The sequence below is a fragment of the Sparus aurata genome, chromosome 1 (assembly GCF_900880675.1).
Source record: "Sparus aurata chromosome 1, fSpaAur1.1, whole genome shotgun sequence".
NCBI lineage: Eukaryota > Metazoa > Chordata > Actinopteri > Spariformes > Sparidae > Sparus > Sparus aurata.
In genome coordinates this window covers 5081527-5106038 of record NC_044187.1, presented here as the reverse complement: position 1 = coordinate 5106038, position 24512 = coordinate 5081527, and the positions used below count along the sequence as shown (strand labels likewise).

General features: G+C 41.5%; 2 long non-coding RNA genes across 2 annotated transcripts; both read left to right on the top strand.

Annotated features, from left to right (window-relative positions):
• Nucleotides 1-1990: 1990 nt before the first annotated feature.
• LOC115587720 (uncharacterized) lies at nucleotides 1991-20679 on the top strand. Its single transcript, XR_003985148.1, has 4 exons — nucleotides 1991-2039; nucleotides 2545-2690; nucleotides 20166-20256; nucleotides 20621-20679. It is a non-coding gene; the product is annotated as an uncharacterized LOC115587720 (long non-coding RNA).
• Nucleotides 9749-10354, top strand: LOC115587788 (uncharacterized). Its single transcript, XR_003985173.1, has 3 exons — nucleotides 9749-9838; nucleotides 9943-10009; nucleotides 10191-10354. It is a non-coding gene; the product is annotated as an uncharacterized LOC115587788 (long non-coding RNA).
• Nucleotides 20680-24512: the final 3833 nt, after the last annotated feature.

The window sequence follows — 24512 nt, the reverse complement described above, 5'->3', positions numbered from 1 at the left end:
GAAAAGTACTGAACAGATGTTCTGAGCTCCGTGAGGAAATCTGTCAGTTTCTGGAAAGCAAAGGGAAAGACACAGCAGAGCTCCGGGAGCAAAAGTTTCTGTGTGAGCTGGCCTTTATGTGTGACATCACGAGCCATCTCGATGCACTGAACCTGCAGCTTCAGGGGCGGGAGTGTATCATCACAGACATGTACGCTGCAGTGAGGGCTTTAAAACTAAATTGTGCCTGTGGGAGAACCAGATGCTGCAAGGAAACCTGGGCCGTTTTCCCGGCTGCCAAACAATTAAAACGCAGATCTCTACCGCTGTGTTCCCATGTGCACAGTTTGCTGAAAAACTCAGCGTACTCGGCATCGAGTTTACCCGGCGATTTGCGGACTTTGATGTCCAGAAGCGTAGGTTTGAACTGCTCAGTAATCCGTTTGCAGTTGACGTGGAAAACGCACCTACCAACCTCCAAATGGAGCTGATTGATCTCTAGTGTAGTGACACGCTGAAGTCCAAGTATGATGCTGTGGGTGCCGCACAGTTTCCACATTTCATCCCTGACACAATGCCTCAGCTCTGCACCGAAGCTGCTCAGATGCTCTCCATGTTCGGCAGCACTTATCTATGTGAGCAACTGTTCTCCTCCATGAAGATGACCAAAACATCTCACAGGAGTCGTCTGACAGATGAACACCTTTCCTCGATCCTGAGGATTTCCTCAGCTCAGAGCCTGAGCCCAGATATTGATGAACTAGCATCCAAGAAGAGATGCCAGGTATCTGACTTGAACACGGAGTAGATCAATGTGTAGCAAACTGAGCAACAATTAAAGTTGTCTTTATGCACTTTTTCTTGCTAGTCCAAGGCATGGGCTTGAATGGTTGCACGTTCATTGAAGGATGTTATTATTAGTCAATTGGTTTATTATTGTTATTTTATCTTTAAATTTATTATTAGCCTGTGGAAAAAGATTACTGTTAAATTTAAATTTAAAGAAGGCTGCATATAAAGAAAGAGGCATATGATTTTTATTTAAATTTTATTTAAGAAATGAATGCCACTGATGTGTTTTTTTAATCCGAAATTCGATTTACCATGTGTGCAATATCAAGTTATATCAAGCTTTGCTTGTTCCATATTGTTTGAACTTGTTTAGGTCCATTTTTTCAATAAATATCAATGTTGGCCCGCGACTTTGTCCAAGTTTTAAATTTTGACCTACTGTATATTTGAGTTTGATACCCCAGTTTTATTGTCTCGTCAGAAGAGTGAGGTCTTCACAACACCTGTCTGAGACTGAGGAGAGACCAGACAACAGGGCACAGGTATAAATAGAAACAGGCTACCTTGTCCTCCTTTGTCTACTTTCTTCCTCCTTCTTTCACCCTCTCTTACTTTTCTCTTATTTCCATAAGTGAATTGTAATGCTTCATGCAACGTTATGCTGTAATGAATATAGCACATTTATGAATGATTGAGAACACTGTCTCACATGGGGCACCATATTTAGTGCTTTGTGTAACATTAATTGGGAGATTTGGGTTAAATTTGGCTATCAATGATGATTAATGATTATCAGGGATAAATATTGATTTTAATAAATAAGATCAAGTTCATGTTAGGTCACCTCAGGGCACCACCCTTGAAGAAGGGAAAAGATAGCCAATTCACCAAATCAGTCTCAGAAATAGGTACTAAACTCTTTGCAACTCTGATTAAAAATAACTGAACTACAACCAAAATTACCTTTACAGCTAGAAATGGTTGAAGGAATTTTGGACACTACATTATAGAAGATGGTTGGTTGCATGCAAGACCTGTGAGAAGAATAAGCAAACTAGCAGTAATCTGACCTCCTGAGATCACAATAACACCCAAACAGTGAACATACACATGGATTGAACACATGTGCTTTCCATCAACTAGAGTTAAAAGTCCCGGGCTAAGCTGTGCTATGCTATGCTGTGTGCTATCTATGCCCAGTTCAACGTTACCTATCTTTGAAGAAAAGGTGCTGATGGTTCCTTGGCTGATGAGCCAAGTAGGAGAAGGTTGGGATTCCAATGTTGAACAATGCTGTTCTTGTTGTGCAAGATCTGATGAAAGACAGCAGGTGGAGGAAACTGGTCGCTCTTTTCTTTTGCAAGGATAGCCTTTCTGTGTTAACCTGGTGCTAGCTGGAAGGCTTTGCATCGCAGCTGCTGGCGCTGACTACACTGGAATACTAGCAGTGTTCTTTTGGCCTGCAGCAAATGCAGCTTGCAACTCTCAGCCACTGTTAGGCCCAGATAAATCCAGGAGACGAGACCTTGAGGGCAGGCTGCCCTGTGGGGAGAGAGGTGCAGAAGAGAGAGAACAAAGGAAGTTCAAGTTTAGTCTATCTGGTCAGAGGGGGGTCTGTCACCCTGATCAATAATAGCTCAAGGCTGAATTTGCACCTAGGTGTGTAGACTGGGGAATTCCACAAGCCGAGGATCTAGTTCCATTGTGTTGGGTTTCTTTGTCAACAGTTTGAATACATGGAAAATGTAAAAGTACTCTTGTCCCTGTGACCAGCAGACAGAAGAACTTCACTATGGCAGCCTACGATTCATACGGACCCAGGCAGACACTCTTCACTCAGACGCCAGCCCAGCTCGGCCTCACAGGAACGAGGAGGAGAATGTTGTATACGCGACTACAAACTTCATCAGGGCCTCAGGGTGAGCAGCTCCTCAAACAAGACAATCTTTGCTGCTGTTTGAGTTTAAATGAAAAACACATAAAGTTTGAAGGTTTGTCAACAAACATTTGTTGCTGTTTTTTGGATGTTTTTTTATTCTAAACTGTAATTTCATGATTTTTGAGGTTTACTGTTAATTATTATACCATTTGTTCAACAAACTATTTTAATTTCTGTTTAATTCCTCTACAGAACAAACCATCAGGCAGCTGTGGAGGATCCATCTGCACTGTACAGCAGAGTTATCAAAAACCGCCGATTGTGACGACAGCATGGCTCTGTGGTTGGTATTGATGGATCTTTTCTTCACTGATTGTTTGACTAAGAACACAGCGTTTGGGCAACAACATTTAATTTAAACCTCATTTATATTAATGAGAGCAGACTGAACATTAGTGACACCTCTGAGTGTAACACATGCAGTTCCAAAAATGGCCACAACGCCTTCCTACAACTGTTTAAACATAAATGGAAGATTATCACCTTCATGAAGGCAGAATTTATCACAGGACTGTTGTGTTAAACTGTGTTAATTTAGCTTTGATGTATATAATAAAACTCCATCTGACTGAAGTTATAACAGATTTTTTTTTTCTTACTATTTTAATGATCACAACTGTTTATATCACAAGTCAAATATCCTTTGTATATGTTGAAATGCTCATTTTCTGAATTTGTATTTCTACTGCATTGAATTCACAGCTCACTATAATAAACTGTCTATATCGCTGTTTGTATTTATCTACTTTCAAAACTGTGTTTACATTTGTCACATTTCGTCATCCTGCATGGAAAATAGCAAGTAAGACTCAAAGAAAAAACTCATCTTTCTGACTGTATGTTGGCTGAATGACCAAAATATTATTTTTTGTGCTTTCTTTCACATTTTCAGTCTGTTTACTTCAATATGTATTCAGGTCTGAGTAAACAGAATCTTTATAACATAATGTTGTTGTTGTGTCTGAAAATGCACTCGACCACATTGGGACATGAATTATCTTTTAAAAGGATAATTTTAGATTAAATGGGGTTCACCAATCTGTACATGGTGTGATGCTAATGTTATACCCTGAAAAGGGGAAATCTCAATAAAGATACTCAGACACAATGGTTCGTCTCTGACAGGTCATTGAAGGTCAAATTATTACAGAAGTATTAAAATAAGGTACAAAAGGTCCCTTTTTAATATTCATATACAAAATGTTACAATATACAAAAATACATATTTCCTGCTGTCATGACTGTAGATCTGTTTGTTGTGTTCTTGTCATGATTTTGTCTTGTGTCTAATTTCCATGTCTTTGTATCTTGTCTTGTGTCTTTTGTTTTTCCATGCCCTCATGTGTCCTTTAAGTTCTCCTGAGTATTTTTCTATGTTCCCTCTGGCTCCCTCTGTCTATTGCCTTGTTCCCTTCATGTTCTCATGTGCTCCTCCCCTTCGTTATCTCACCTGTTGGTCCACCTCACCTGTTCCTCATCTTGTCATCAGTGTCTGTGTATTTAGTCTCTGTGTTCCCTTCACTCCTTGTCTGGTCGTTGTTCTTGTCAGCCCCTGTCTATGTCCATGTTCTTCTCCATGTCCTTCAAGTCCCGTTATGGTTGGTTTTGAGCTTTCCATGTTTGATTTGAACTTTGCCTTTTTCTTTGTACTTTGTCTTGCTTTTTAGTTGCTACTTTGCCTCTTGCCCCCGTTTTGTTTGCTTCTGTTTTTTGTCTTCAGCTTTAAAATAAAGCTCGGTTTTTGTTTCCCCATATCCTTGCCTCTCGTGTAACTGCATTTGGGTCCACCTTCCACTTTCCATAGTCTTCCCTTTAACCCAACCCTGACACCTGTGAGTCCATGTTTCGCTCTGATTTTCTTCTGCCATTAAACACATAGATATACATTTGCATTTTCCACTTTTTTTAGCAGGTCAAATGAAATACAACAGGTAAATAGACATGAAATGGTTTATGGATAAATAGACATTTAAATTATCCAACCCAATTTACACTAACAACGACCAAGCCATCCTTTAGCATAAAGGTAGTTGTAATTGGATTAATAGGAAGTTTGATGAGGAAAGGGAAGGGGGTTGAGGTAGGTGGATGAAGGAAAAGAGGGTTGATGTAGGTGGATGAAGGAAAAGTGGAGTAGAGTGCATTGGATGAACAGAAAGGGGGGTTGAGTATATTGGACAGTGGAAAGGGGGGATGGTTAGTGGGAGATAAGGTTTGATATTGAGCGCTGGTCCAAACGGCGAAGTTGAGTTGTCTAAGCAGTGAGAGGAGCTGGTGCTTATTGCAGCGAAGGGAGATGGCAAAGTTTCCCAATTGGGAGGGAGGCTTGGGAGGTAGCTGTGTCAAGGGTGATTAGAGGAATTAGAGGGATGTGTTTGGTCCTAAAGTTAATTTTGTTAAAAGGAGAACTTCTGAGATGAATGAGGAGTTGGGGATAACCTCGATGCCTGGATGGAAATCGAAAGGTGGCAACATGGGTGAGGAAGTGGACGAACTGACTGGTCAGAGTGGTGTTTTTATTGGACTTTGAGTTTGTAATGTTGATGGGGGTTTGGTCAGAGTGTGTGTTTGGTGGGGTTGTGAGGACAAGTGGACTTGGCGGTGACTCTGCTGCAGAAAGAGCAGGTAGATGCATTGCAACCTAGGTCGTTTGAGTTATTGCATACCATTGTGCCCTCCCCCTTTTTTCGATGCTGCTGGGAAGCGGGCCGTGGGTGGGTAGTGGCATGTTGGCAGGTGGGCAGGGAGCACGAATGTCTGTGATGGGGGAAGGAGGTGTAGAGGCTGTAGGTGCCCTGGTTGAACTGGTGGAGGCAGCCTGCAGCTTGGGAGGGAAAAAAGGCATGGTAGAAGTAAAAACCTGTGCCACCAAACCGCAGAACTAGGCCCAAAATGGTGCCAAGGTAGTTGTACTGGATCTGCTGCTGAGGGAATTTGAAAAGTGTGAGCGTCGTGTGGCTGAAGAGGGGTGGAAGGGAGGTGTGGCAGAAGCCAGAGTAAAGTTACCGGTGGTTGTGGGGTTGAAGATGGGTGTAGCGTTCCCCAGTCTCCGTTGCAGACGCTGTTCCTGTTCCTGGGTCAGCCAATGCCCCTCTGGCCCCTGGTTCTCTGGTGGCAGCCCGGCCAACACCTGCTGACCCACTACCAGGCCTCCCAGATAATCATTAGCAGCCTTCTATGAAAGCCAACCAGACCTGCCTCATGCCATACTCCTGATGCCTCAGTATGTCCAGCTGTCCAGCTGCTATGGCTTGTTATTAAAGCTTACCTCTTGTTCTTTACCCTGCCTGCCTCTTCAGTGTCTTGTGTTTGCCTTCTCACTATTGTTGCTACACATAACATCCAGTTTATTGTCTAAACATTAGCTCACACACAGTCTGATGAATGTCTGGTTTAGGCTTTTTAATTTAATTAAAGTTCAGCTTAAAATCAAGGCTGACAGAACCTTTGCTGTTCTGCTGCCTCACCTTTGGAACAATATCACATTTAGTGTTCAGTTTGCTGATACGTCCACATTTAACCTGCATTTTTTTGTAAAGCAAGAGTAATAATCATTTCTTCATTTCATCTTGACGGTTCACTGGCACTCGTCTCTTCATACATGTTAATAATATAAAGAGGAAGGAAGCCAGCCAGTTAACACCTCGACGTGTGTTTAAGACAAGTGAACCAACCAGAGAGAGACAAACTGTCTCGTGACCGCGTCTTCCCTCTTTATGTAGAAGTGTTTGGTGAGATGAACTGACATTCAGTACTTCTCATGTATGTGATCAACCTGCTGATTTAACAGACGTGAGGAGAAGCTATGAGTTTAACACCAGCAGCGAGTGGATTTGTTGTCCTCCTTCTCTCTGTACAAGGTACTGTACGTCTACATTCATACTGTAAGACTGTTAGCATGTTGGGTTTTATACGAAATATTTGATGTGCAACAGTGCACAGTTAAAGTTAGTAAACTTTCATTGTGTGGATGTACATAAACAGAACATACTGTACATTAACAATGTAAAAATCTGAAGAGAAAATCTGTTGAATAAAATGAATCGCTCTGAGGAACTTCCTCCATCGTTCAAACTTCCTCCAAACTCAACTTGAGCTGCGTTCGTAGGTGTGAGAGGCTGGTCGATGTGCTCTGATAGCATAATTAACACAGGAACTAAAGTTCAGAAATAACATGAATCTCTATCATGTCTTTCACGTCACAAGAAATGAACTACCATTCGAGTCACAAAATGCACATTTTTGTATGAAGAATGTGATCAAACTGAGTGTGTAAATGGAGGTGCTGTTTGCATTTCTCTACAGTTTACATTCACACTGTGCAGCAGCCTGACCACAGGAAGATAACCAGCTGACACTTGTTTCATGCGTCACACTTTTCTTAGAAGTACTTCTCTCTAAGTGTTGTGTTAAAGTACACAGTGTCAACACATTGTTGCTCCTTCACTGCAGCCTCTGTGTGATGTCCGTCCTCAGTGCTCTCAGAGATCATGTGCACATCTTTCACTGTTCCTTTGCTTCAAATATTCTCATGTAAACCTTGATGATTTGTACATTTCTTCATACCTCTGCTGACTTTGGCATGAAACTCAAACAAGTTTTCATGATAAGATTAACTTTCCACACTGACTTGATTTAAGATGGCATAAAGGTCACAGTATTTTGGACTTCACAGGCTGAAGCTCCTCCACTGTAGTAAAAATCTGTCTCCTGATGATGTTTTGAGTCTGATTGTAGTTTCTGATGTTCTCTGTGTTACAGTTATACAGGGTCAGAATGACTGGGGAGTGACTTACAGCTCTACTGAGATCTGTGCCTTAAAAGGATCAACAGTGGAGATAAACTGCACCTACACATACCCATCCAGAATAAATGGCCATGATACTGAAGTTAAGGAAACATTCTGGTTCACCAAAGAGAGAAGATATCAACCTGTGGATCTGAGAACAGACTCAGATTATCAAGATCGTGTTGAGTACAGTTGTTCTGAGAAGAGCTGCACTCTGAGAATCACAGACCTGAGAGAGAGCGACTCAGCTGAGTACAAGTTCAAGTTCATAACAAACCAACCAGGTGGGAGATATACTGGTGAACCTGGAGTCACTTTGAGGGTCACAGGTATCATTTTCATATTTTGATCATATTGTGTGAATGTTGTGAATAAATGTGTGTGTGTTTGTTGACAGTTTGTCTAAAATTACATTCTTGTTCCTTCTTCACATCCAGATATCCAGGTGCAAGTGACTGAACTTCCTTCTTCCCGTCCGGACCTGAAGTGTCACAGCAGTTGTCGTCTACCTGATCGTTCTTCCTACATCTGGTACAAAAATGGACAGAAAATTCAGTCAGAAATATCTCCTACTTATTCAGTGTACTATAATTCTACAGACAGTTTTGCCTGTGCTGTTAAAGGACATGAGGATTTCCTCTCTCCTCCAGTGTGTGAGTTTACTACACTAACATAACACCATCTGATGGAGTCTGATAACTACATGTACTTTAGTATGGAGACCTTCATTGTGACTCTTCATCAACTAATCAAAAATTAGAAATCATCAAAACTTTGTTTTATCTTTCAGGTGTTGATGGTCAAACCTGCAACAGAGTGATTTACACTGACAGAAGCATCTGTGCCTTCAAAGGCTCATCAGTGGACATTTCTTGCACTTACAGCAGTTATCAAACTATCACGTCCAAATTCTGGTTCAGTCCTCATCAGAGTTATCAGTGGCAGAGTCCTTCACAGCCTGAGGACCTTAGTGAAGACTCCCAGTTTGCAGGTCTTGTTCAGGTCTATGAATCAGAGAGAGGACGCTCCACTCTGAGAATCACTGACCTGACAGAGAGTGATTCAGCTCAGTATCACTTCAAATTCACAACAAGAAGCTTTGAATGGAGGAGTAGTTTACCTGGTACAACTCTGACTGTCACAGGTACTGATGAACACACACTGATGTAAAACATCAACATAGAACATTTAGAAACAGTGAACATGTTGAAAATGATGGATCATCATGAGTTTGTGTAATAATTACTGTTGTGTTGGCACTAATGTTCACTGCTAGTTCTAGGAATAGTAACTGTTGTGTTGTCGTGTGTGTACATCTATCAGTGATTTCTGTTAGAACCAGTGATAATAATATTGTTTCTTGTTCTCATATCCAGCTCTGCAGGTGCAGGTGAGCAGAATAACAGTCCACCAGTCTGATACTGAGGCAGAGCTGAAGTGTCACAGCAGCTGCAGTCCAGCTGGTCGTCTTTCCTACGTCTGGTTCAAGAACGGACAGAAAGTCACAGGGGTGGAGACATCTTCTTTTAAAGGCCGGGTTTATCCTGGAGACATCATCTCTTGTGCTTTGAAAGGACATGAGAACTACGGCTCTCCTCCAGTCTGTGAGTTTGATCCACTGTGACAGGAAAAAACACATTTCAATCACAACAGTCAATTGTCTGATAACATATTCTAATTCATTGATATATGTTCATATCTCCTGCAGATGCTCCAAAGCTTCCCTCTGTGTCAGTGAGTCCCTCTGCTGAGATGGTGGAGGGCAGTTCAGTGACTCTGACCTGTAGCGGTGATGCTAACCCAGTAGCTAAATACACCTGGTACAAGAAGAATGGAGATCCAGACCTTCATCCTCTCAGTAAAAATCCACAGCTTGTCTTCAGCTCCATCCAGTCCTCTGACTCTAGAGAGTATTACTCTACAGCTGAGAACGAGCTGGGGAGGAGGACGTCTGAATACATCTCTATTAATGTGACAAGTGAGTGAAACACTTTATATAAATATAAAAACCAACTTGAATATGTTCAGGTTTTACAGGAGAAGATTCTTCTGATGACATCTATTCTCTTTAAAACCCATGAATGCCACTTTAGTAACAAACACTTAAACTAGAACAACACCTCTCCTCCATCACAATAAGTCGCTAACTAAAGGACAGTAACTCCTGGGAAACTGATAAATGAATCAAACCCTACTAGTGAGGTCCACTACAGTCTATCTAATATCTGTCTATCTCCATTTCCAGGGAGCTCAACAACAACAACTATGATAAATATCATCAGGTTGACTCTGCTAGTTCTGATGTCGGTTCTGCTGCTTCTGTTTTGTCTGTGGATGAGGTGAAACTACAAACATTAACATCAACTGATCTGTTACTTTGAATATCTACTGTCATGTTTTCTGAGTGTCTAATGATAATTTTTGTTTTGTCGATTTCCTTCAGGAAGAAGAAAACTCTGAGCTCCACCACTGAACCAAATGAGCCCACAGAGACTGTGGAGATGAGAGAGGTATTGGACCACAGTGACAAGAAATCAGCACATTTACTGTCGATGTTTTTATAGCAAAGATCAAGTTAAGGAAACAGTTCTGATTTAAACATGTCTGAGTTTGTTGTCATTTAAAATCTAATTGTGTCCACGTTCCATTTATGAGGCCTTTGACTCTCATCTTGTTGTCTCTCCCCATCAGTTGGAGTCTGATCCTGATTACAGCAACATCTCACCTTTGAACAGAGAAACTGCAGCATGTGGCAGAAGTTCTGAGTAGCATGCAGCTTTATGTTTACCTGTGCAGGTACATTACATATGTTAAGGATCATACTTGGTATGCAACATGCTATTTTATCTTTTTAATGCTCCTAAAATAACATTTTACTCTAATGCAGTAACTTGTTTTGAAGAAATACTGAATGTTCTATCACATCACACCTGTCCTGGTAGAGAAAGACATGTGGAACAGGAAGCACAGTATCTCACAGCATGTACATTATATATTAAACATATTGAAATGTAACATGAGCCCAGCTCTATCACTCTGTAGCTGTAACATGTTCAAAGAACTGCAGTGGCTGATTGAAATAAATATCCAGCTTCCAACAACAACTCTGTAGTTTGAACGTCATGTCAGTTCTGTCTCTGTGCTGCAGAGGCCGACACTGTGCAGAAAGTTTTGGATTTCAGCTTTAAACAAACTGTCTTTGTTTTCAGTCTTCAGAATAAAGGTTTTATTCATCAACAGTGGACACAAATAAAATGTGAATCACTTTGTTTTCTCTGACTGTGTTCTCAGCGCTTTTTTGGTTTGTATTTTATTTAGTTGTTGTATTTTTTGCAATTCTTTAATTCTTGTATTGGCTCCTGCCTGCTCCTCCTGTTTTTGTTGCTTTTTGTATTTTGTATTCAGACCTCAGCTTGTTATTAAAGCTCACCTTTTGTTCCTTACCTTGCCTGCCTCCTGAGTGTCTTGTGTTTGGTTCCCACCATTTCATGACTCATAACAATACCAACTGACCAACAATGGACCAGGCGGGTAAAAAATCTCTGATGGTGGAGATGAAGAAGTACTGCTTAATTTTTGAATGACTGACCTCTATCACAGGTTCTGTGGACAGGCTGTTTTTCTAAAACTTAATCCCAAAGACACACTGCTCAAGATCAAGGCTGTTGGACTCACAACTTGTAGTCACTGACTTCACTAACAGCCTGCTAACCTCCTGCCTGCTCCAGCTCCTGTCTCAGCGAGTCACCAGCCTGCTAACGTTGCTTCCTAGCACCGCAGAGGTCCCCCTGTCTGACCCCTTGGAGGGTCTTCTGCCCTGTTGTTCAGAGTCTCCCCTGTCGACGCAGGTCTTGTTCCTGGGTCAGCGACACCTTTCCGACCGCTGAGTTCCAATCCCTGCTGACCCACCACCAGACTCCCCACACCATCATTCATCAGTCTTCTCTGACACCCAGTCAGACCTGCCTCATGCCATAGTCCTGGTGCACAGTTTTCATTCTCCAGTCATGCTGCCATGTTGCTTGCCTCCTGCTTTGGTGTCCAGCTGCTATGCTGTGGTCCTACAGCCCTCCAGCCCGGCATCCAAGGTCTCCAATGGTATCAAGACTCTGGTCCTGGTCTCCAGCTTCCTGAGGGCTTCCAACTTTGCCTCGGGTCTCGTGGCCTCCAGCCGGTCATGGTTTGATAGTGAAGGTTCCCTCTTGTTCTTTACCTGCCTGCCTCCAGAGTGTCTTCTGTTTGGCTTCTCACTATTGTTGCTACACTTAACATCCAGTTTATTGTCTATACATTAGCTCACACACAGTCTGATGAATGTCTGGTTTAGGCTTTTTAATTGAATTAATGGTCAAATTAAAATCAGGGCTGACTGAACCTTTGCTGTTCTGCTGCCTCAATTTTGGAACAATATCACATTTAGTGTTCAGTTTTCTGATGCGTCCATGTTTTTGAATCATGTTTGTGAAGCAACAGTAAGAATCATTTCTTTTGTTCATCTTGAGGGTTTACAGGCACTCATCTCTCAATACATGTTGATAATATAAAGAGGAAGGAAACCAGCAATTTACCACCTCGATGTGTGTTTAAGATAAGTGAACCAACCAGAGAGAGACAAACTGTCTCGTGACCGCGTCTTCCCTCTTTATGTAGAAGTGTTTGGTGAGATGAGCTGACATTCAGTACTTCTCATGTATGTGATCGACCTGCTGATTTAACAGACGTGAGGAGAAGCTATGAGTTTAACAGCAGCAGCGAGTGGATTTGTTGTCGTCCTTCTCTCTGTACAAGGTACTGTACGTCTACATTTATACTGTAAGACTGTTAGCATGGTGGTTTTATAGTAAAGATCTGATGTGTAACAGTGCACAGTCAGAGATAGTAAAGTTGTGTCTGTGTGGATCGACAGTACATACTGTACATTAACAATGGAAAACTCTGAAAAGAAAATCTGTTAAATAAAATGAATCGCTCTGAGGAACTTCCTCCATCGTTCAAACTTCAACTTTAGCTTGCGTTCGTAGGTGTTAGAGGCTGGTCGATGTGCTCCGATAGTATAATTAACACAGGAACCAAAGTTCAGAAATAACATGAATCTCTATCATGTCTTTCACGTCAAGAGAAATTAAATACCATTAGAGTAACAAGATGAAGAACAAGTATACGTCACACAAATTTGTATTAAAAATGTGGCTAAAATAAGAGAATAACGTGGAGGTGCTGCTTGTAGTAATAAAGCCACAGAGAATTATCAGCTGACTCCAGTTCCTGACAGCTTCACAGAGTTTGATTTTGTTTTATTTTTATAACTTTAGTGTTTGAGTTCTCTCTTAGTGCTTTCATCAGCCTCGTTTCCTGTTTTCAGTGAAACATCTCTAAAACCAGCTGTACACTACCTGCCCAGCACCAAACAACAGACAGAGTTAGCATCTCACTGGACACCAATGTAGAGTATTTGGCTGCTGGACAGATATTTTATCAGTATTTATGAGTATTTCTTGCTTTAGGATAAATTTGTCAGTGTTTTCGATCTGTGAGAAAAGTTGCTCACACCTCAGAGTTCTGCATTTCTCTGCAGTTGCTCAACAGTACATGTGGTGAGACAGTGTATTGTTTCAACAGTGCAGAAGGACACTTCCTGGTCTCTGATGATTTAACTCACTGCCCGAATACTGCTTTTAAACTCACGTTGTAATTGAAGGAAAAATATGGATTTTGGGAGATCGTGACGTTTGTGTGTTTCTTGCATGAGATATAGTGAAGTTTAGTGAAGGTACAGGAACCTCTGAGCACACAGAAGTCTGTGACCCCGATTATGACCTCAGGGTGACTCTACCTCCTCTGTAAGTAGAGTGGGAGATGTATACAGACACATTTACTACTATGAACCTGTGAGACTGAACATATGAAAATTCCTTTACAAAACCGTCTGAAGGCTGCCTTTACTCGCCCACCAAACACAAGTTTGTATGAAGAGAGCCACAGTGTGTTGAGAAGTGTAGCTTCACAGACTGAAACTCCTTCACTGCAGTGAAAATCTGTCTCCTGATGATGTTTTGAGTCTGATTGTAGTTTCTGATGTTCTCTGTGTTACAGTGATACAGGGTCAGGATGGCTGGGGAGTGACTTACAGCTCTACTGAGATCTGTGCCTTAAATGCATCAACAGTGGAAATAAGCTGCACCTACACATACCCATCCAGAATAGATGGTGTTGATACTGAAGTTAAGGAAACATTCTGGTTTACCAAAGAGAGAAGATATCGACCTGTGGATCTGAGAACAGATTCAGATTATCAAGATCGTGTTGAGTACAGTTGTTCTGAGAAGAGCTGCACTCTGAGAATCACAGACCTGAGAGAGAGCGACTCAGCTGAGTACAAGTTCAGGTTCATAACAAACCAACCACGTGGGAGTTATACTGGTTCACCTGGAGTCACTTTGAGGATCAAAGGTAACATTTTCATTCATATTTTAATCATTTCCAATAGTTACACATCTAGACAACAACATGTGTTGTGTGTAGTTGTTGACAGTTTGTCTCAAATGACATTCTTGTTCCTTCTTCACATCCAGATCTCCAGGTGAAGGTGAGCACATCCTCACTTTCTCCCTGGAAATACCTGAACTGTCACAGCAGTTGTCGTCTACCTGCTCGTTCTTCCTACATCTGGTACAAAAATGGACAGAAAATTCAGTCACAAACATCTTCTACTTATTCAAACCACTTTAACTCTGTGGACAGTTTTGCCTGTGCTGTTAAAGGACATGAGGATTTCCCCTCTCCCCCAGTGTGTGAGTTTACTACACTAACATAACACCATTTAAAGGAGTCTGATAACTGCATGTATTTTGATATGGAGACCTTCATCGTGACTCTTCATCAACTCTGGTTTAAAAATGATCAAAACTTTGTTTTATCTTCCAGGTGTTGAACATGAAACCTGCAGCAGAGTGATTTACACTGACAGAAGCATCTGTGCCTCCAAAGGCTCATCAGTGGACATTTCTTGCATTTACAGCAGTTATAAAACTATCATATATAAATTCTGGTTCAGTCCTGAACGTTCTCATCAGTGGCAGAGTCCTTCACAGCCTGAGGACCTTAGTGAAGACTCCCAGTTTGCAGGTCGTGTTCAGGTCCTTGAATCAGAGACAGGACGCTCCACTCTGAGAATCACTGACCTGACAGAGAGTGATTCAGCTCAGTATCACTTCAAATTCACAACAGACGGTTTTGAATGGAACAGTAGTTTACCTGGTACAACTCTGACTGTCACAGGTACTGATGAACACACACTGATGTAAAACATCAACATAGAACATTTAGAAACAGTGAACATGTTGAAAATGATGGATCATCATGAGTTTGTCTGATAATTACTGTTGTTTTGGCACTAATGTTCACTGCTAGTTCTAGGAATAGTAACTGTTGTGTTGTCGTGTGTGTACATCTATCAGTGATTTCTGTTAGAACCAGTGATAATAATATTGTTTCTTGTTCTCATATCCAGCTCTGCAGGTGCAGGTGAGCAGAATAACAGTCCACCAGTCTGATACTGAGGCAGAGCTGAAGTGTCGCAGCAGCTGCAGTCCAGCTGGTCGTCTTTCCTACGTCTGGTTCAAGAACAGACAGAAAGTCACAGGGGTGGAGACATCTACTTTTAAAGGCCGGGTTTATCCTGGAGACATCATCTCTTGTGCTTTGAAAGGACATGAGAACTACAGCTCTCCTTCAGTCTGTGAGTTTGATCCACTGTAACAGTAAAAAACACATACATACTGACTAAAGATTGCAGAAAGATGCATGAGTAAAGAACTAAAAATACAAATTTTATTGATTGGCTGTCAGTTTCCACCAGGAGGAGTCTGACCAGGGACAGCTCCACGATCAGCTCTCTAGACAGCCACTGTGACAAAAGGAGACAATGATAACAGAAACAGAGAAAGATACATATTATATACATATATACATATATATATTCTAATTGTTCATTAATACATGTTCATATCTCCTGCAGATGCTCCAAGACTTCCCTCTGTGTCAGTGAGTCCCTCTGCTGAGATAGTGGAGGGCAGTTCAGTGACTCTGACCTGTAGCAGTGATGCTAACCCAGCAGCTAATTACACCTGGTACAAGAAGAATGGAGATCCAGACCTTCAACCTCTCAGTAAAAATCCACAGCTTGTCTTCAGCTCCATCCAGTCCTCTGACTCTGGAGAGTATTACTGTACAGTTGAGAACGAGCTGGGGAGGAGGACGTCTGAATACATCTCTATTAATGTGACATGTGAGTTTTATTCTTGAGATAACATATCTCTTAAATCTGTCCAGTTGAATGTTTTTGTGCCACACATTCTCAGCTGTAATTCATTGAGCAGCTCCAAGAGACTTTAGATCTTTTATGCAGTTTCCTGACCAGATTGGAACAGTGCTACACACAGCCGTTCACAGTGTACGATTCAAATAGCATATGTACTACTGTAATAACACATTTAACGTAGAATAATCTTTTTACATCTCTCCTCCAGATGCTCCAAGGCTTTCCTCTGTGTCAGTGAGTCCCTCTGCTGAGATAGTGGAGGGCAGTTCAGTGACTCTGACCTGTAGCAGTGATGCTAACCCAGCAGCTAATTACACCTGGTACAAGGAGAAACAAGAAGTGATTCAAGGACCAGACGGAATTTATCATTTCTCCTCCATCAGCTCTGAGGACAGAGGGAACTACTCCTGCAAGTCTGAGAATCAGTATGGAGAGATCAACTCTTCATCTCTTTTTATAGACGTCCAGTGTGAGTAACATTAGGAAGTCACCTAGACTGACAATGGGACTAAAATAAAATGTTAACTAATATTAATTAGTTGTCTCTCTGAACATGTTCTCCTCCAGATGCTCCAAAGCTTCCCTCAGTGTCAGTGAGTCCCTCTGCTGAGATAGTGGAAGGCAGTTCAGTGACTCTGACCTGTAGCAGTGATGCTAACCCAGCAGCTAATTACACCTGGTACAAGAAGAATGAAGACTCACCAAAAGCATCAGGACAGATCTTCACCATCACTGACTTCAGAGCTGAACACAGTGGGAATTATTACTGTAAAGCCCAGAACAGCAGAGGACGTCATAACTCCTCCTTACAGCTGATTGTTGTTGCAGGTGAGTTTGTGGCAGGTGAATTATCAATTCCCCAACATGATCAGTTTTTTGTTTGTGAAACCTTTGACAAAAAAAAACCCTTCTCTCATACTTCAATTGTTTTTGTCCAACATACAGTCACGTTTGGAGCCAATAATTCTTGTAACTTCCAGTGTTTGTTCTCTGTCACTGTTTTCCAGCTACATGGAAGTTACCAGTTGGTCTCTCAACCACTGCTGTTATTCTGGTCTTCATACTACTCGCTGTCTTGTTCTGCATCAGGTGAGCAGTTCAGTTTCTCTGTGATTGAATTTAGTTTGCATCTTAAAGGAAAGACATACATATGTAAGATGACAGAGTTATTGGCACTCTAGTCCCTCTGATATCAAGCTTGTTTTAAGAAGAACATGTTTTGAGATACCCAGTAGCTCAGTTGGTAGAGCCAGCGCCTCATGTATAGAGACTGCAGTGGTCCTGGGTTTGAATCTGACCTGTGGCCCTCTGCTGCACCTCATCCACCACTTTGTCACTCTTATGAATTCATCTTTGACACCAAATCAGTCACTGCATCGCTTGAGTACACCAACCATTTATTCTTTCAATGTGCATTTGAGCATTGTACGAATGTATACTAGCAAAAATATTAACCTATCTTCTAAAGTCTACGATGAGTTACATCATTTGTTTGTTTCTTTGTTCGGACATTTTATTGTCTCGTCAGAAGAGTGAGGTCTTCACAACACCAGTCTGATGCTGAGGAGAGACCAGACAACAGAGCACAGGTATAAACAGAAAGATCTTACCTTGGGCTTCTTTACCTACTTTCTTCCTCACATGAATCATTTCCTTTTCCTTCTATCACCCTCTCATACTTTTCTGTATGCAGCTCAATTCATGACCCGATTTAAGAAAATGTGAAGGATTTGCTGCAGTGGAAGGGCAGAATGTTATACTGAAATTACTTCAAAATTTGTGAACTTTCATTTAAATACCCACAATAAATGAAGCACTGTCCAACAATGCATCTATCACAGGGTTCAACTGTTAAATTAAAGGGGCACTATGTAGTTTTTGGAGAAGACATTTAAACTCAGATGTTAATATTTACATCATGAATGAGGTAATAAAATAAACTTATAAATATTCATTATTTCTCTAAGTGAATTGTAATGCTTCATGCAACACCATGCTGAAATTAATATAACACGTTTATTAATGACTGAGTACACTGTCTCACACGGGGCACCATAAGTAGTGTAAGATTGATTGGGTTTCGGGTTAAATTTGACTATCAATAATAATTTATTGTTATCAGGGATAAACATTAATTTTGACAAATAAGATCCAATTCATATCAGGTCACCTCAGGGCACCACCCTCGAAGAAGGGAAAAGACAGCCATTTCACATAATCAGTCTCAGTAATAGGTATTAAACCGTTTGTAACTCTGATTAACAATAATTTAATAATTACAACCAAAATGACCATAACAGCTTGTAATGGTTGGAAGGGAGTCCTTGACAAAGTAGAGGTTGGCAACATTCAGTCTTGTACAAGTTGAATAGACAGCATGTAGGTTCAAAAGGCTTTCATTTAACACAAATATGAAAACACATAATCTAACTATTTACTATATACAGGTGTGTTTGCGTGTGTGTGTGTGTGTGTCTGGCAGAACAAAGAAGAAACAATGGTGGTTCTTGCATCATGTGCTCACTGATATCACATATGGGAGTGATGTGCTTCAGACACAAGGACTGTGTGTGTGTGACATAATGATTATAGAAGATGGTTGGTTGCATGCAAAGACTGAGTCTGTGTGAAGAATAATTCTACTAATGTCAAATTAGCCGTGTAGCAAAGCAAACTACCAATAACCTGACCTGAGATCACAATAACATCCAAACATTGAACAATGATTTAACACATGTGCGTTCCATCAACCAAAGCAAAAAGTCCTGTGCCAAGCTTTGCTATGCTATGCTGTGTGCTATCTAGGCCCAGTTCAACGTTACCAGTCTGTGAAGAAAAGGTGCTGGTGGTTCCTTGGCTGATGAGCCAAGAAGGAGAAGGTTGGGTTCCAATGTTGAAAAATGCTGTTCTTGTTGTGCAAGGTCTGATGAAAGACAGCAGTTGGAGAAAACTGGTTGCTCTCTTCCTTTGCAAGGATAGCAGTTTTGTGCTAACTGGTTTGGTTTTCCTTGGATTGTGTAGTTAGCTGGTAAGCTTTGCATTGCAGCTGCTGACACTAACTACACTGGAATACTAGCAGGACCAGGAATACTGAGGACAGGCAGCACTGTGGGAAGAGAGGTGGAGAATAGAGAGAACAAAGGAAGTTTGAGTTTTGTCTATCTGGTCACAGAGGGTTCTGTCATCCTAACCAAGAATAGCTCAAGGCTGAATTTTCTCCCAGGTGTGTAGACAGAGGAATTCTGGGAAACTGAGATCAGTTCAAAGTCCATTTTAAATTCACAATGAATGACTACATCTGTGGATTCCAACAGAATAAACAAGCTGTTCTCAGAGGACAATAAGGACTCAGAACACTTTTTAAATCTAGAAAGGTGGCAGGGTCCACCACCTGTAAACAAAGTAAAACAAGATGTAAATGTGTTGTCCGTCCAGGTCAGTTTGTTTATTCAGTTTGTTTAGACATAAATATAAATGTGTTTTGAATGAATGTTGTGACCTCTGCTGGCGAGCATTAGGTAGTGTAATAACAAAAACAAGTTTCAGGATCACACATGTCTATGTATTAGCAAATTAGGCTGAAAACTCTCCACTTTTTACTTTATTGAATGTTGATTTGATGCTACTGCACAGTTAACGTTTTATTTACTACCTTAAAGGGCCAGTTCACCCAAAAACAAAACTACATGTTTGTACATGTTGGCCTTCTCTCCAATATAATGGAACTAAATGGCACATCGCCTCCACCTTGTTGTGAAAACTTTCATACAGGAACTATTTTTGTATCAGCGTACAGAAGGAAGCATACGTCTACTTAAGCTATCACCAGCAATCCCTTGAAAGAGAGATTGCTGTAGAGTTTTTATAGATGTATTTTTGGCACACAAGCCGAGTATGTAGTTTAATTATATTGTGTTAGGGTTTCTTTGTCAAGAGTTTGAATACATGGAATATGTAAAAGTACTCTTGTCCCTGTGACCAGCAGACAGAAGAACTTCACTACGGCAGCGTACGATTCATACGGACCCAGGCAGACACTCTTCACTCAGACGTCAGCCCAGCTCGGCCTCACAGGAAAGAGGAGGAGAATGTTGTATATGCGACTACAAACTTCATCAGGGCCTCAGGGTGAGCAGCTCCTCAAACAGGAGAATCTTTGCTGCTGTTTGAGTTTAAATGAAAAACACATGAAGTTTGAAGGTTTGTCAACAAACATTTGTTGCTGTTTTTTTGTATGTTTTTTTTTTTATTCTAAACTGTAATTTCATGATTTGTTGAGGTTTATTGTTACTTATTACACCATTTGTTTAACAAACTATTTTAATTTCTGTTTAATTCCTCTACAGAACAAACCATCAGGCAGCTGTGGAGGATCCATCTGCACTGTGCAGCAGAGTTATCAAAAGCCACTGAGTGTGAGGACATCATGGTTCTGTGGTTTGTATTGATGGATCTTTTCTTCCCTGATGATTTGACTAGAACACAGCGTTTGGGCAACAATATTTAATTAAAACCTCATTTATATTAATGAGAGCAGACTGAACATTAGAGACGCCTCTGTGTGTAAGACATGCAGTTCCAAAAATGACCACAACACCTACCTACAACTATTTAAACATGAATGGAACATTATCACCTTCATGAAGGCAGAATTTATTACAAGACTGTTTTTAACTGTATTTGTTTAGCTTTGTTGTAACTGTTTATATCACAAGTCAAATATCCTTTGTTTGTATTCACATGCTCATTTTCTGAATTTGTTTAATTTGATTTTTTTTTTCCTTCATGGCTTTATTGATAGCTCAGCTGAAGATGTGACAGGAAACAGGATGAGAGCGAGGGGGAGTGACATGCAGCAGGCCGCAGGCCGGGAATCGAACCCGGGGCCGCTGCAGCGAGGACAAAGGCTCTGTACATGGGATGCTTGCTTTACAAACTGAACTGAACGGCACCTCCTGAATTTGTATTTTTACTTCACTGAATTCACAGCTCACTGTAATTAACAGTCTATATTGCTGTTTGTGTCTATCTACTTTGAAAACTCTGTCTACATTCATCACATTTCATCATCCTGCATGGAAAATATCAAGTAAGACTTAAAAGAAAAACTCTTCTCTCTCACCGTATGTTGGCCAAATGACCAAAACTTTACTTTTTGTTATTTCTCTCACATTTACAGCTTTTTTACTTTGAATATGTATTCAGGTCTGATTAAACGGAAGCTTTATCACATAATTGTGTTGTTGTGTCTGATGTTAAAAGCACTCAACCACATTGGGACATGAATTCACTTTTAAAAGATCATTTTAGATTAAATAGGGTTTATCAATCCGTAAATGGTGTGATGCTAATGTTACACCCTGAAAAGTGGAAATCTCAGTAACGATACCCTGACACAATGCCTCCACTCTGGCAGCTTCATTGAAGACCACATTTTTACAAAAGTATTAATAGATGGTACAAAAGTTCCCAATTTTCTGTGATATAATAATATACAAAAGTACATATTTCCTGCAAGTCCATGTTTCATTGGGATTTTCTTCAAGTTCAAGTTACTTTATTAGTACCCTTGTTTGCAGTAGAAGACTTCTGATACACACATATGGGAAAACATAGAGACACAATCACACATCATACAACATCATCATCCTTCTGTCATTTAACAGGTAGATATTTTTGCATTTTTCACTTTCTTTTGAAAGGTTAAATTAAAAACAACAGGTAAATACACAGGAAATGTCATGTCATTGTCCATAACCGCTTCAACCCTTTTATGCGGTCACAAGGTTTGTTGCTGGAGCAGATCCCAGCTGTCTCCGGGCGAGGGCAGGGTCCTCCCTCCCCAGCTCATTCCAGGGCCCTATACTGATGGCAGAAGTCGCCACGCAAGGTGCCAAATGCACATCAGGAAAAATTTGGGGTTTAGTATCTTGCTCAAGGACATTTCGACATGCAGCTCAGCCTGGAGCCGGTATCTGAACCATCGCCCTTCTGGTCACTAGCCGACCTGCTCTACCCACTGACCTACAGCCACCCCAGACATGAAATGGTCTATGAAGAAACATACATTTAAATTATCCAACTCAATTTTCACTAACAATGGCCATGCCATCCTTTAGCATAAAGGTAGTTTTAATTGGATTAATAGGGGATTTGATGAGGAAAGGGAAGGGGGTCAAGGTAGGGGGATGAAGGAAAAGTGGAAAAGAGTACACTGGATGAACAGATAGAAGAGACGAGTACGTTAGAGAGTGGAATGGAGGGTTGAGTACATTGGACGACGGAAAGGGGGGTTGAGGTACATGGATGAAGCAAAAGGGGGTACGGTAAGTGTGAGATAAAGGTTCGACATTGGGCCCTGTTGCAAACAGCGAGGTTGAGGTGTCTGAGCAGTGAGAGGAGTTGAGGCTTTGTGCAGCGGAGGAGTTACGATAAAGCTTCCCAGTTGGGAGGGAGTCTTGGAAGGTAGCTTCCTTGGAAGGGTGATTAGAGGAATTTGAGGGATGTGCTGGGTACTACAGTTAATTTGGTGGAAAGGGGAACTTCTGAGATGTATGAAGAGTCGTGGAGGACCTCCATGCCTGGGTGGAAACCAAAAGGTGGCAAAATGGGTGGGGTTGTGAGGGCAAGTGGACCTGGCATGGGCTCCACCGCAGAAAGACCAGATGTGCAATAGATGCAGTGCAACCCTCCTTAAAGTTATTGCATACCATCATTCCAAACTCATGGAGGACTGGCCTCCCCCTTTTGTTGACCCCGTGGAGAAGCGGGCTGTGGGTGGATGGTGGCATGTTGGCACGTGGGCAGGGAGCAGGAATGTCTGTGATGGGGGAAGGAGGTGTAGCAGGTGCCAGACTACTAAATGTGGGTGGAGCACATATGGGTGGGGCCAGAGGTTGGGGCAGGGTGGCAGTGATGACACATTCAGTTGCTGGGTGTGAGGGGGCTCTTCAAAGGTTGCAAGTCAAGGAGGGTCTTGCCTTGAACTCAATAGAACTCTGAGTCAGGGCCCCCATTAGGCGCGGTGTTGGAACTGGTGGAGGCAGCCTGCAGCTTGGGTGGATAAATGGAAATGTTAGGAATTAAAACCTGTGCCACCAAACCACAGAACAAGGGGGGCGGTAGGGAGGCGTGGCAGAAGCCAGAGTAAAGTTACCGGTGGCTGTGGGGTTGAAGTTGGTTGGAGCAGTCCCCAGTCTTCGTTGCAGACGCTGCTCCTGTTCCTGGGTCAGCCAATGCCCCTCTGGCCCCTGGTTCTCTGTTAGCAGCCCAACCAACACCTTTTCCAAACCCTGAGTTTTCCATCCCTGCTGACCCACTACCAGACCTGACTGACCCACTACCAGATAATCAGTCAGTACCCTTCTCTGAAAGCCAACCAGACCTGCCTCATGACATAGTCCTGGGCCTCAGTTTAACCTCGAGTCCTGCTGCCCTGTTTCCGACCTCCTGCTCTAGTGTCCAGCTGCTATGGCTTGTTATTAAATCTTGCCTTTTGCTCTTTACCCTGCCTGCCTCTAGAGTGACTTACGTTTGGGTCCTCACTATTGTTGCCACAAGTAACATCCAGTTTGTTTTCTAAACATTAGCTCACGCACACTCTGATGAATGTCTGGTTTAGGCTTTTTAATTGAATCAAAGCTCAGATTAAAATCAAGGCTGACTGAACCTTTGCTGTTCTGCTGCCTCGCCTTTGGAACAATATCACATTTAGTTTTCAGTTTGCTGATACATCCATGTTTTACCCTCATTGTTTGTAAAGCAACAGTAAGAATCATTTCTTCATTTCATCTTAAGAGTTCACAGGCGTTCATCTTGACATGCATGTTAATAATATAAAGAGGAAGTGAGCCAGCAAGTTAACACGTCGATGTGTGTTTAAGACAAGTGAACCAACCAGAGAGAGACAAACTGTCTCGTGACCGCGTCTTCCCTCTTCATGTAGAAGTGTTTGGTGAGATGAGCTGACATTCAGTACTTCTCATGTATGTGATCGACCTGCTGATTTAAAGATGTGAGGAGAAGCTATGAGTTTAACAGCAGCAGCAAGTGGATTTATTGTCGTCCTTCTCTCTGTACAAGGTACTGTACGTCTACATTTATTCTGTAAGACTGTTAGCATGGTGGTTTTATAGTAAAGATTTGATGGGCAACAGTGCACAGTTAAGAGTTAGTAAAGCTGTGTTTCTGTGGATGAACAGTGACAGTACATACTGTACATTAACAATGGAAAAATCTGAAGAGAAAATCTGTTAAATAAAATGAATCGCTCTGAGGAACTTCCTCCATCATTCAAACTTCCTCCAAACTGAACTTGGGCCTGCGTTCGTAGCTGTTAGAGGCTGGTCGATGTGCTCCGATAGCATAATTAACACAGGAACGGCAGTTCAAAAATAACATGAATCTCTATCATGTCTTTCACGTCAAGAGAAATTAAATACCATTAGAGTCACAACATGGATAACAAGAGTACGTCAAATGAATTTGTAGAAATAATGTGATTAAAATGAGAGATGATGATACAAGTTTATTAAATAGGATAAACCCCTTGAGATGAACCATCTCGTTTTCGAGGGGGTCCTGAAAGAATATCGTGGACGTGCTGCTTTTAGTAATGAAGCCACAGAGAATTATCACCTGACTCCAGTTCCTGTCAGCTTCACAGAGTTTGATTTGTTTCATGTTTTTTAACT